Raw genomic sequence first — 14,659 nt, 5'->3', positions numbered from 1 at the left:
ATATTCTATTATTTTAAATTATATTGTAGATTTTCTTAGTAAAGAATTTAAATGTAAACACAGGAAGCTATGATCATCTAACCTAGCCTATACCTCACCAAGAGAACACAAGTTAAGAGTCCAACTTCTTAAATAATGGTTTATACTATATATTGCATATTCCCCATAAGGAATCCAAATGTGAGGAGTAGTGAAATTATGATATATTTTCAGTAAATGTTTGACTTGTATATCTATTTTATATCTTATACATATATATGTACTATACATAAGTATAAATTTATATATTATGCATAAATATATACTACACAAAAAAATTTCTCAAGTGGAAAGGAATCACTGGTAGAAAAAGTTTAAGAAGCTTTGCTCTAGAAAATGTGCAATGAGTAACTAGACAGTGTTTATTTCTAATGAATAGGAATCCATTACCTCACTAAGCCACTTTTTTTATTTTGGAATGACTTTAATTGTTTTAATTGTGTTTCTTTACCTCTGACATCTGCCTAATTTTTTCTACTCTTTGAATCTAGTTGAACCATCTGCAAACAAGCTATCTTCTGTGCAGTAGCCTTTCAACTAATTGCAAGAAGCTATCATGTCTCTTCCAAGTCTTTGTTTCTCTAGGATAAACATTTCATGTCCCATTCATGGATTGCCATATTACAAGATTTTGAGTCCTTTTGTCATCCTGTTTAGCTTCCTCTTAATACTTTCTACCTCGTTTATTTCTTCCCTAAAATGTTGTCTCTACAACAGAACAAAATAGCATGTCATAGAACAAAAGAATTATAACTTACATAATTATTCCAATATTTCTCTCTTAACTGACTCAAGATCATGTTAACTTTTTTGGCTGCCATATCATCAGCACATATTGAGCTTGAAATTCACCAAGACCTTTCAGATCTTTTTCACATTCTTGTCATACCTTCTTCATCTTGCACTTATAGATATTGGAACCTAAATATGAAGATTTGACATTTATCATCACTAAATGTTTAGTTATTTAATTCAATCCTAGCATTCTATCTTGTTAACTTGAATCCTGACTATCATTAGTGTTTGAGAACATTATGTCATTTTGGTCTTTATCCAAATGTTTATTGGTTTGGATTATCATGGATTTTTAAATCAGTGGGGTTCAACCTAATGAGGATTTAGGAATGAAAAAAAAAAAAGCTAGTCTGAAATAAATGTGATTGGCTGAGATCATTTGTCATCTCTGAAATTCTATCATTCTGTTATGTTGTCTGTCCATTGGATATTACAAGACTAGATTAATCTGATTTCAGCTTTTTAATTTTTTGGAATCTTATAAACACAAATTAGCCAGAAATATACAAATTAAAACATTTTTTAAAAAGATGGGTTTATTTATTGATGTATTTATATACTATAGATAAGAATGCAGTTCTTTATTGACAAGTTGATAAGCTATAGGAAGAGAGAAGAAAGAAGAAACAGATTTATCCTGGGAAAAGAATGATCATGTCACTGCCTAGAAGAGATAAAAGTGGTGATCATGCTTCTACTTAACTAAATCTCTAAGAGGTGCTTTGAAAATGACAGTATGACTTAACATTTGTATTTCTAACAGTACCATTTGGAATAAAGTTAACTTTTATTCCAATTGTGTTCATGAAAGCAGAAAACAATAAGATAAACACAAACTTTTTGACTTTCATTTAGACTGTTATTTAATATTATTGGTCTTTAAGACAAAGTCTCTCTGTCTTGCCTAGGCTAGAAGTACAGAGACCACTTAGAGCTTACTTAATCCTTAGAAATGTTTTTTGGTTTTTTAATGGTTTGGGGCCTCCTTTAAGAAGTCAGTCTAGTGTCCCCTCACACCTCCTCCATGGAATCCCCACATTGGTGCCAGAATTGATCAGGACAAGCCATTGTAATTTAGAACTCCCAAACTCAAGTGATCCACTGACTTTACCCTCCCCATCAGCAGGGCCTACAGGGCATGGATGTACATGAAAGTGAGACAACTTTACAACCTTAATTCATCCTGATCCTCTTCATATGCCATATGTTCCAGGCTACACTAACAATATGTTACTAAATAATTTATCTCCTTTCTCTGAATGTTTCCCAAATTTTCCCCGGTTAGTGGAATGAACTTCCTCTACCTCTCTGTCTGTTCTACCAAAGCCAAGTTAAAGTATTACCTCCTTCAGAAAGTATCCTTTACCTTCTCAGAAGTCTTTGCTTACATGTTGTAACCCTCAGATAGAATATAATCTCCTCAAAGTCAGGAAAAGCTTTCTTTTTGTCTTTAGAATCTTAGTTACCAGCATAGTCTTGAAACCAGCTTGAGTGGAAATTATATGTTTATTGAACTGAATGGAAGATATTTATACATTTTTGCAGAGCCAATATTTAGTACATAAACATTATGTTAGATAAAAATTGCTAAAAAATTGAGCTGATAATATTTAACTAGACTACAATGTCATCACAATGTCAGAATGGGAATAGGAGATGCAAACTTGAAGACCCCTTTACCATGGGGTGTCCGGAAATTACCTTTTCTTCTCCTTCATAGTGTCTAAAATCTTTCATTAGTGTCGTTATGATAATTCACCAATCCATTGCAGTCACAAGCTATCGTCCTTCACTCAGAAATTTAAAATTGTGCCTCTGGCTGCTATAGATAATAGAATCTGTTTGCCTGCCTATCTGTCTGTTTATTGAATTGGTAAGAAAAAGCAGGAAGCACTTAGCCAGAGGAACACAGTTTGTTAATCTAAAGAACCTGATGTATTCAGACATACTCCTGTACTTGCTTGGAAGGGAAACATTAGTGCTATTCTTTCCCAAACAGCTACTGTACTGACTTAGGTAAAAAGCTTCCCAGCAGGAATGAACTTGGGTTTGTGTCATACGCCGCTCTTTCAGAGTGCATTACTGAAATAAAAGCATGAAAATAAAAATCTGTTTTCCATGGCAATGTCTATGCACACATACAAAGTTTTCTTTTTTAAACACAGAGGGTCAGAAATTGGGATTCCTTCGCTATATATTGTTTCCCATATTTCAGGGTTTTTTCCTTAATTGTAGACATTGAATCCACTCTCCTTGTAATAACTATTGGAGGGCAGAGTTCTCATTGTTCATACTCAGTAAGTGACAAGGGGGCAGTGATGCAAGTCACCAGGATCTCCTGGGAAGAACTTGCTTTATGAATCTTGTTAACAGGATTCACAACTTTTTTTCCCCTTCAGTCACTTCATTGCTTAAAAAAAAGAAGAAAAGAAAAAGAAAAAAGGGTAAAAAAAAAAAAAAAAGCTCATTTAGCAGCACCAGTAGGTTTAGGCATCACAAAACCAATCAATCAACACAAATACTTCCCTACTGAGGCTCCCCTGTGACCTTGAGAACTGTGACAAATGACTTAGAGGATAGAACAGACAGAAGTTTTGTGATAAACCAAAAAATTATGCTTTGCAGTGTGATGAAGCAAAAATAAAAACGAAAAAGGACAGTTAGATATATGTTTGGTTTAAATAAGACCTGATAAATTTGGCAACTGCTTTGTGCTGCTGCCTTGGCCCTAGATCAGAGGGACTCCGTTTGCACTATAATCAAGCCTTCCCCAATAAACTGGGTCTTGCTGCCTTCACTTTTTCAAAACCCTAGTGCTTTACAGATGTCTTCGTCATTATGTATGGCTGGAAGTCCCAGCAGTTATTAATATCTAAACCATAGACTCCATATCTTGACTGGCACTGACTGGGGAAGGGCAATCAGCAAAGTAAATCTTTTCACTTGTCTATATTGACTATTTCTATACTCTCCCTCCCACATGGTACTCAGTTATAGAAGCTTGTGGTTCTTACTATAGTAGAGCTTTTTGAAGTACTCCAGTCCAAAATTAGAGCAAATTATTACATCCGACTCAGCACTTGAGAGGAGAAATGATTTAATGGTCTCATGAATGGGAAAATGCTCTGTTACTTGACAAGAGTAGATATCTTTTTTCCCCCTTCTCTTTTTCTTTCTTTTTTCTCTTATGCCCAGAAAAAGAAGGACACGGATTAAATACCAAAATTCTGGGGTGAAGGAGTTACCTGGGATTAAAGTGGACCAGGAGATGGGACTCAATTAGCAGATTAAATTTGCAGTACATTTTAAAATGTATTATTTCAGTGGCCAGCTCACTGGCTAGCTGTCAAAGCCTAAGCAAAATTATAACAAGGATAAAAAATTTTTAGTCACACTTTCTGAGGCATCTTCCTTTCTGATCTTCCCTTCTTTTTCTTGCTTCTTTTTCCTCGATTTCTGTGATCTTATGTTATCCTATGATGGTGTGAATTCCCTTACTTGATTTAGGCCTATCATCCTACTCCAAAGAATTTTCACCCCATTCTTTCTTCCTCAAATCAGAAAGGCCATTCTTAGATTGCTTAGCACCACTTATCTAGATGCTTATCTAATGAAAAACATATTTTAGAATCAAGTTGAGGAAAACCCTAATTCCCTAAGTCTGCCAATACTTTTTACATTTTCATGTAAAGTACATGAAATCAGTATAGCAGCTGTGTACCATCCACTACCATTCTGTCACTTTTGCAAGAATCTATGATTCAGAAGAGACAAAGAGCCATTGTTTTAAAGAGAAAACATGTGTTACAATAATATGAACTGTATTTCAAGCAGGAATACTTAAATGTGCGATAACTTCTTTATCATAGTAACTATTTAAAATATTATTTGAAGTGTTTTTTTTTTTTAAGTCTGTGAGGTTGGGATAGAGAATTGCCTTCTATAATACATGAAATATTCTCTATTAGGAACAATATAGAGATTATCTTTAAATAAAAGAATATCTCATAAGTAATTAATATAATGTCATAAATGTGTGGTCATGGTAAAAAAATTACATTATTATCAGCAATATTTCTCATAATATCTCAAGATATTAGACTTGTAAGTAGCATTTGTATGAACATATATATCACCCACTCTCTACCCGACTCTGTATTGTGTATGTATATGTAAGAGAGAGAGGGAAAGAGAGAATTTGAAACTCCATTCCACAGTTGCCACTCTCTGTAATATATAGTCTTTGAAAGAGTTACCTAGGGCAATGAGAAGTTAATTCACTTGTCTGTGTTCACACAGTTAGTATAATTCAAAGTCAGGTTTTAAGGTTCTAAGCCCGATTCTTCTGAACTCTAAGGCTGGCTTTCTATCTACTCGCCCATACTGTTTCTAATAAATACTTAAGAAGCACAAAAGCCTCTGAAAGTTTTAAAGAGGAAAAGGTCAGTTACTGCATAAAATGTTAGTCCCTTTTGGTTACTTACAAATCTAACTCGTGTATAATTACATATCATTACTACCATGAACAATTTGTAGAATGTTGTATATTTGCAAAGCACTATTTAAGTTATTCATATTAGTTATTCAATAGCTTCATAATGTTTTATCTAACATATCAACATTATGCAAACATTCCCATGCTTTCTTTCCTTCTTATGTTTGTTAAAACAGTGCATTCTGCAGCAAACTGAATATAACATTTTTCTCATGCCAGAATGCACCTTCCAGTTTTTAATGCATGAACGGGTGTTTTGGTTCATTAAGTTCAGTAACTCTGCTACTAAACTAAAGGAGAAATAAAAGGAGGAGGCACAGAAATACCATCATCCCACTAATGATATTGAAGCTGGTCAGCCTTATTGGGAGACTGCCCAGACATCCACTAATAGTGGGCACAGTCCAGGATGTGAACTTACTGTTAGAGTGCCAAAATTGCAAATCCAGAATTTGCATTGCCTAACAGAGTGTCTGAAGTAATTTAGGGAAGTCTAATCCAGTATGGGGGGGGGTGGGAAGGGGAAAAGTTGATAATGGATACAAGGGTACCAGAAAAGGATGGATGAAGTTTTATTTTGCAAAGAATCTGTGTTTAAGTTAGCAAAGGGATTATATTGGTGGGTATATTTTGTTGCTATTTAATAATTTTCAATCATGTCCAACTCTTTGTGATTTTTTGGGGGGAGGATTTCTTGGCAGAAATATCAGAGTGGTCCTCCATTTCCATCTTTAGCTCATTTTTTAGATGATGAAACTGAGTCAAGTAGAGATTACAGCTAGTAAATATCTGGGCCTGGATATGAATTCAGCTCTTCCTGAATTCAGGCCTGATGCTATTTATTGTGCCCTTTTGGGACTTAGACATGAGTAAGTGATGGGAAAAAGAAGGAAAGCCATATATTTGTTATTCATGTTTTATTGAATTTAGTCTAGTATATATCAGCTTAATGGCTATGTCATATGTTGCTGTTTAACCATTTCATCTAAGTCACAGTCCTTCTTTTACCTACCAAAATCTGTGATTTTGGGCAAGGTTTCAGAGATTGATTACCATATTTTAACTTGCAATTATTATAAATTCCTATGAGGATTTTCTTTATTAATCAGTATTACTTGTATCCAATTCTTCCCTATGTATTAGGAAACATGTAGCAATGTACTCTTTGAAATTTTGGAGAGAGAAAAAATAATATTCCCTTCAAATTGGGCACATTCCCGGTTTGAAAAGAGAATCACTCAGCTGGGGATGGCAGCCTTTGTGACCTCTGACTAACACAAACTCCTAAGTGGCTTTTCAGAGATACTTAGAATGAAGCATCAAGCAGGGACAGAGTGGAAGTAGCAGCTTCATTGGCTAAGGAATACTTATGTGGTCCTAGCCACCCACTTCAAGGATACTTTTAGGATAATAATTCTGCTGGTGCTTGATAAAAAAGGAAAAAAGGGTGGGATGGAAAGAAGGGAGCATGCTTCCTATGGGACCCTTTCCTTAATAGGTCATCACGCGGCCTCTCCCAACATCTGAGTTTGCCCAAGCTTGCTTTATAATTTGTAAGTAAAACATCTGTGATTAAGTAGGTGACTGTCATTTTAAATAAAAAAACGATATTACAAGCAATAGAGTATTACACCTAAAGTCAGGAAGACCGGAGTTAAAATTTTGCCGTAGGATTAGCTATGTGAACCTAGGCAAGTCATTTAACATCTCTCATCATCAGTTTCTTCATATGTAAAATGGGGAAAATAGCACCCACATAACAGGATTATTGCCAAGATTAAGGAGATAATATGCATATAAAACTTTGCAACCTTTAAGTTTGATATGCTAGCTATTATTATTATTACTTGAGTTTAATATTAGCTAATAGCAGCTAATATTAGGTTTATTAATAATTATAAGTTCAATGTCCTTGTTTTCTTGCATGGAAGACAGACTCATATCTTACCTGAACCATATACAACTGGGATAGAAGAAGAAAAAAAAAATTATTTTAACAGAAATAGTTATGAGGTCAGAATTTATAAGTTCTTAAGTGAATTTTGAAATTGGCACTTGGAACTGAAAGATTTTTTTTTAATTTTTGTTTTTTGTTTTTAAACTAATATCATGGTTGAAATTTCTCTTGAGAAGGAAAATAGTTTCCTGGCTAAGTGGCGAAAAAGTGTTATAAGGATATGACATAAAGGGAGAAAAAAAAAACAAAATGGCCTTCACTAGAGAGAAAAAGGCAATTAGAGAAATGTAAGAAAATGAAGATGAGAAAATACAAGATATTTCTGTGTCCAAGGGCAGAACTTAAATTTCCATGTATGTCTCCTTCCTATGTATATGTATATACACACACACACACACACACACACATATATATATGTGTGTGTGTGTGTGTGTGTATATATATATTTATTTTTTATATTTATTTATTTAATATATTTTTATTTATTTAAATATATTTTACATTTATTTATGTAATTATGTAATTAAACATATATATATTTATATTATATATATGTTAAATATATAAATGTATATTTAATAAATATATATTATATTATATTATATTATTTTTTAAATATAAAATATACTATTTTGTATATATACATATATATAAAATAGTTCACATTCATAGTCCTTTACAATTCATAATCTTTCTTCCTAACAATAATCCTGTAAGCCAAGTAGAATATTTTGCATACAAATTTGGGTATAGACAGTATCTTCAGATGACTATCTTCCCACCCCACTACTGACCTTGACCTAGTATGACTTCTACTCTGTCAGAAATTTAGAGGGAATGCACAGATTCTTCCTCTCTTTCTCCTATCCTAGCTCTTCTGCTTTGCTCAGCTCCCCAACAGCAAAGGCACAGAGAGAGGAACCATGTAGTCTCCCAGACAATTCCCCTCATAACTGCTCATAGCTAGTAGCTATGCCCCTGATAACACTATCCTACCCCAGGATTTGCCAGAGGAGCAAGCATTTTGAATTACTTTAATAAAGGTATAATTATCCCCATTTTATATATTAGAAAATTTCATTTTAGAAAGGTTTAGTTCATTTGTTTTCAGTTATTTCTGATTCTTCATGATCCCATTTGGGGTTTTCTTGGCAAAGATACTAAAATGGTCTGCCATTTCCTTCTTCAGCTCATTTTGCATGTGAGGAAACTGAGGCAAACTGGTTTAAATGCCTTACCCAAATTCACATAACTAGTTAAGTGCCTGAGGCTAGATTTCAATTCAGGTTAGAGAAGTCAGACAGCTCTAAAGTTGTACAACTATTAAATGTTGGGGTAGGAACCAATGATCTCACTACCATTTCTACATAATAAAATTCTATTCCCTTCAGAATTATATATGAAAACTAAAGTGAGTTCCACTGGAACTTAGCAATTCTAACGAGTTAGAAAAAGAGGATACATTATAAATGCTTAGAGAATACCTGAGAGACTATTAACATTAACACAAGCAAAGAATAAATAAAAGTATGTACTGATTTGGCATTATCAAGTTTTCTATAAATGTACCTCTCTTTTTATGGATGAAATTATTTCAGTTTTATTCAATCTGAGGTTAAGATCCAACACAAATTAGTTTAGCACAAAGTCCTATATTCTGATAATGTTATGTCCTTGGATTCTAAGAGATTCATGCTCATGAAAGGTATATAATATCTATGAAATACAACATCACCGATTCTCTGCCCTAGGCTGAGCCTTTGACTCTGTAAATCTGGATTTAATAAACATGTTTCTTTTATATGGTGAATCATAAAAGTTGGCTTTTTTTTTTTAACAATGCCTGTTTTCAAGGCAAGAGGGAATGAGTTATTTATTATTTTCATTCTCATTCTTCTTATTTTGCTTTCTTTTTCATAGTTGACATGGATATGAAATAGTAAAAATGGGAGGAATCTCTGAAGCTAATAGCAGTTTAAGGTCCTGGCAAAGAATGATGAGGAGAGAATAATTTCAAAGAATATTTGGGAGCAAGAGGATGTTCAGCCTGTCATTCTGTGAGATTCATAAGATAGATCAGGAAAAGAAGCCTTCCTTTAAGAAAGGGGGAAAAAAACAAAGTATAACCCTTGGATCAGTGCTCAAAGCTTGATAATTTCTACCTGGAAGGGCTTTTAGCTTTTTTCTGGCAGTTGAGAAATATAGCTTGGAGAAAAAAAAAAATCAAGAATCATGTATGGGTTGTTGATCTATATGTCCCTGAACCTGTAGCGAAGAGGGAGAGGAGAGGATTAGAAGCCTTGAACTATAATGAAATGAATTTTATTTTTCAGGCACAGAGCCCGTGCTACTTCATTTCATTAGTAGGACACCCTGAAGAAGCTAGAATCAACTGGTACTCAAGGCAATACAAGGAAATGATAAGCATTTTATCAGAGTTTTAAACATACTACATTTATAACTATACATTTTTATTAGCAGCATCTACATAGAACAATCATACTCTTTAAAAATTTTTTTTTATTATTCTCTGTCTTTAGTTCCATTCCTTCTCTTTTATGTAGCTATTATTCATTTGACCAGTTTGCAAATTAGACTTCCTGGAAGATTCTTTTATCTATTATCTATCAGATAGATATTACCTACTGTTATCAGAGGGAAAGGGTAAATGAATATTGTAGCATCAGGAACAATAACAGAGAAAGACTTTGTTTGAAAGACATTTACTTTGTATTCTCTCTATTTTCATGCTTCAAAACCAAATACTTATTTAATATGAATACTGTTTTATATGTGCTATTATCCCTAATTGTGAGTTAAGAGAATAACCCCTCTATTAGTCATGTCCCACTGATTCATTCCTTCATCTAATCCATCATTACTAGAGGCAAAAATGACATAGTTGTCTAGAGGTATTTTCTAAACTCCAAATGAGGAAAAGTGATAGCCTGAAAATCAGTAAGTACTGAATAAAATGTTGCCTGATATCTAAAAATATATGATATATATGTCTCCACACATATATATGTGGAGAAATGAAGAAATGAAGAAAAAATGGAACTTGGAGGGCAGACATGTAAGGTAGGGCAAGTTTCTGATTCTAAAGGAAACTTTCTTATTCTTTAGTCTGTCATTGGACTAGCAGCATCAGTCACATTTCTGAAGAATTGGAAAGGGAGAAAATATGGTCTGTATCTTAAATCAGAAAAATACCCCTTATAAAATATAATTCATACCTTCCTAGAATTAATAGTCTAGTTGGGAACATGGAGCTAATATACATGGAATCCACAAAGTATTTAATGTTATTAACCCCTTACAGATAACTGTACAAGAGACAGGTAGGCAGCTAGGTGACACAGTTGATAAAGGACCAGCTTAGAATCAGAAAGACATTATTCTATGTTCAAATGTGGTTCATTTACTAACTGTGTGATCCTGAGCAAGTTGCTTAACCCTGTTTACCTCATTTTCCTCATCTGTAAAATGAGCGGTAGAAAGATATAGGAAAACACTCCAATATCTTTGCCAAAAAAAACCCCAAATTGGGTTATGTATTATCAAATATAACTGAACAGCAACAACAGACAAGAGTAGACAAGAAAGGTTACCTGGAAGTGATGGAACTGAGAACTGGACTTCTGTTTGGTTAGATAGAGGGGAGAGGTTCCTCCATTTGTAGGGTAACTGCAAAATCAAAGACAAAAAAAAATGAAAAGTAGTATGGAATATGCAAAGAGGGAAAAAGCAAAAATGAGATACATAATGATAGAGAAAGATTGCTTTTAGAAAAAATGCATATTTAAGATATTTTAAAATATTTTCTGAAAGATCTTAAGCTTAGTGGCTTCTAGGATATAGCTGGAAATTTGACAAGATCAGACTTCCCCCAAGAGGATTTCTGAGAAATCAATGTCCTGTTAAGATAGAAAAGTCTTTCTTATTGAATTTGGCCACTTGGCCTTCCAGCCCCAACTGGGTAATGCAGAGGTAAATAAAGCATTTAAAGAAGTCTAATTTGTTTGAAATAGTGGGTTGAGGTACATATTGATTCAGGAGCTGATGCATGAGAGCCCAGCCTTACTGAATTAAGTATGGGACATAACTCTGTTTCGAAAGAACTGATGCTTTAGATAAATCTGTTAACTGACTAATAGCTATTCAAAATACCTGCTTTTAGCATTTTCTTATTTTTAAATGTTTAACAGGTATTTGAGATTTAGAAAAGACCTAAGTACTCATCCAAACCAAGTCATATATGAAAAGAACATATACTTTTATTTCATTTTTCTTAATCTTCACTTCTTTTCCTGTTTTCATGCATATAAATTCAAGGAAGAAAAATAAATACATTATTTGGAATTATTTTAATTGTGGCCAAACATGATTCCACATACCTATTATTGCAAATACCAGAGAGTCTAAGGCTGGACTATCTCTGGGATTTGTAAGTTCTGAACTGAAGTGAACTAAGCTGATCAATGTACACACTAAGTGAAGCATTAAGGAAGTAATGCAGATAATAAAGATAGGATAAGGTAAAGCTCCTAGTTGCCCAAGGGAGGAAAGAATTAGTCCAAGTCAGAAAGTAAAATAAGGAAATTAAGGCAAATAAAACTTTAATGCTGATCAGAATGAGTAGTAGATCTTATACTTCCAAAGTGGGACAAGATAGGGAAACAGAAACTTTAAAGATAAAAAAAGAAAAAATAGCATTTTAGGTTTGGAACTTAGTCTTTGGCAGTGTGAGGTGGTAGAAAGAACCTATAATTTAAAGAAAACTACCGGAGTGATAAACCTGCTAATTATTATCTGTGTAACCATGAGCAATGCATTCAACCTGTCTGGGTTTCTTATTTTCTCATTTGTAAAATGAGTGGATTGGATTTAATGACTCTTGAAGTCCCTTCCATCCTCAATCTATGAGCCTTGTGAAACCAGAAACAACTTCATTGCTTTTTTGTGCCAATTAATCAATATCCAATGCTCATTTATACTTTTAAAATTTCATATAAGTAGAATAGATGCATTATATACTCTGTTATCATGAATTAAGTGCAGTCATAATTTAAAATGGTAGCTATTTTTCATACAGTATTTTTATTATGGATAATTTCATTTAATATAAGAGTCTATCTAGGTATTACTAAGAGTTTATAAACAATTACATTAATTTTCATGCATTAATAATTTATAACTGAATAGAAATAGGAGAGGATAGAGGATAGAGGGTTTTCCTTAGAATCAGGGTTCGTATTCTTTTTCTGACCTTAATGATGTAACCAGAGAAAATCTATCTCTATCCGTCTCAGAAAACTACCTAGAACTTATCTACTAAACCATAGAGGAAGTTCCCATAAGGTCCCTGTTTTATTTGCTTATAACTAAATTTCTTTTTAACTGGGCAACTGTAGACTAAACTGAAAATATCATTAGAATTCAAGGGAAAAAATCCCTCTCCTTCTCTTTGCATGTATTTGTGTTTGTGTATATTTGTGTGAATGTGTGCATGCAAATGGACACACACATACACATAAACACATATACACATTAGCTAAAGAATGGGGACTACACTTGTGATGTCATTGGTAAGACAAACTCCCAGGTAAGAAAAATCAGTGCAGACTGATATCTTCTCTGCAACTTAGAGAGTTGTCTAATAAGGTGGTTCTCAAAGTATGGTCTTGGTTGCCCTTGAGCTCGCTGAATCAAGGTCAAAGCTGTTTTCAGTACTAAGCTATTTAAATTTCGAAAATGGCAAATATGAATAAATATAATCTGCATAAACAAAACTCTTGGGGAAGTTATATCCTTAGTAATTTAAAGAATCTTAAAGGGTACTGAAGTCAAAAAGTTTAAGAACCATTGGTCTAATGTACCAATCAGTGATTTATCAAAGGTCAAATAGCTGATATTTGTCAGAGATGGGATTTGAATCAAAGCCTTATTACTTTGTGGGTCAGTTCTCTAGCCCCTATGCTATGCTCCTTTTTGTCCAAGAAACTTTAAATGCTCTTTAATTGGGAAAAGAAAACTGGAAAAAGATCTATATATGTCTGTCTGTCTATCTATTTACATGTAATTTCCATTCAGCTTAAGTTTATGCTATTTTTACATGACCTTTTAAGCTATTCCCAGAATTTCCTATGCCAGTTTTTTTTTAATCAAAAGCAAAATTAAAAGTGAAAATTCTGTGAGGTTTATCTTTGCTCATCATTGCCATAATTTTCAGTCAGAGGATTAGAATACCTTATGAAAAATAGTAAAATTCTTTTCTCTCATCAATTCTTTGCCCATTTCTGCCTTTATGATATCCCAATTCACAATGCCTAAAATTTGACCTTCATCAAGTGACAGCATCCAGCATTCTTTTTAGACAGCTGTGTTTGTTGCTTCATGGTCTCTAAAATCAATGCCCTCACCAGACCTTGCTAGCAAATAGGACTAGCTACATAGTAAGTACTAGGAATTGAAATCACTGTTTCATCATTATTCTACTTTCTTTGATTTATGTTTTAGTGCTTCAAAAATGCAATATAAGCCATCTCCTTGTTTGTCCTGTTCACTGCAGCTGTGCTTTAGGTTGAGTGCTTTGGGGCTATTTTTCTGCAATAACAACTCTCAAACCTCTTTTCTCCTCTCATATCCTAGAGCTCTTTTTTGATTCACACATATTCCTTCTGTTTGGCCTTTGGTTCCAGAATATGTTTGCATTCATTTGTACTGAACCACATATTTTTGTCTTCAAACCAAACCTTTTAAATTATCTAAATTTGTTATTCCATTCTAAAGGGGGGATATGTCATTGCTAGTTCTGACTCTTAATTTTTATATTAATAGTGAATTGTGTGTACTATTTAAATCTGATTAAAGCAAGTTTTTTATTTAATTGGAGTTTTGATATGTTGTCAGAAAAAATAGTGTTTTCAAAGTTTCTTTTATTTTCTCTCTCTTTTTTTAGGCCTAAAAACATATAAAAGCATTTTGTCATAAATCTTTTTGTGAATATGTGTGAATAAATTAGGTGACAAAAGGATCCTTTGACACATTCATGTAATTTTACCAAAGAATATTATGAAATTGGCATTTGATAGATGTTCCCATTTTTTCCAGTATTATATGGCACATCAGGTTTTTTTTTTTTTTTCTTTTCTCTCCCAACATAATGGCATTCATATAGCAATGAGTGGTACAAAACCAACTTATCCAAATACTGATCCTGAACCTCATTTTGTTGATCTAATTGAATTTTAGATATTGATATTGCCATTCACTTCCAATGTATGGACACTTTCAAGAGTAAGAGTTGATTTGTGACCAGCGCCCAAGTGATGACATAGATAACTGTTGAAAACATCTAAGTAAGGCCACCA

At 33.4% G+C, this 14,659-nt stretch overlaps 1 protein-coding gene and 1 long non-coding RNA gene across 7 annotated transcripts in view; one reads left to right on the top strand and one right to left on the bottom strand.

Moving 5' to 3' along the window:
- PCDH9 (protocadherin 9) overlaps nucleotides 1-14,659 on the top strand; it is a 1,035,500-nt gene that overhangs the window by 386,679 nt on the left and 634,162 nt on the right. The window lies entirely within an intron of this gene.
- Nucleotides 1-14,659, bottom strand: part of LOC127553296 (uncharacterized) — a 108,429-nt gene that overhangs the window by 34,964 nt on the left and 58,806 nt on the right. Inside the window, exon 2 of the long non-coding RNA XR_007951714.1 lies at nucleotides 10,898-10,973. This is a non-coding gene — a long non-coding RNA (uncharacterized LOC127553296). The remainder of the gene's footprint in view (nucleotides 1-10,897; nucleotides 10,974-14,659) is intronic.

The sequence above is a fragment of the Antechinus flavipes genome, chromosome 3 (genome assembly GCF_016432865.1).
Source record: "Antechinus flavipes isolate AdamAnt ecotype Samford, QLD, Australia chromosome 3, AdamAnt_v2, whole genome shotgun sequence".
In the NCBI taxonomy this organism is placed as follows: domain Eukaryota; kingdom Metazoa; phylum Chordata; class Mammalia; order Dasyuromorphia; family Dasyuridae; genus Antechinus; species Antechinus flavipes.
This window is presented reverse-complemented; position numbering and strand designations above follow the sequence as displayed.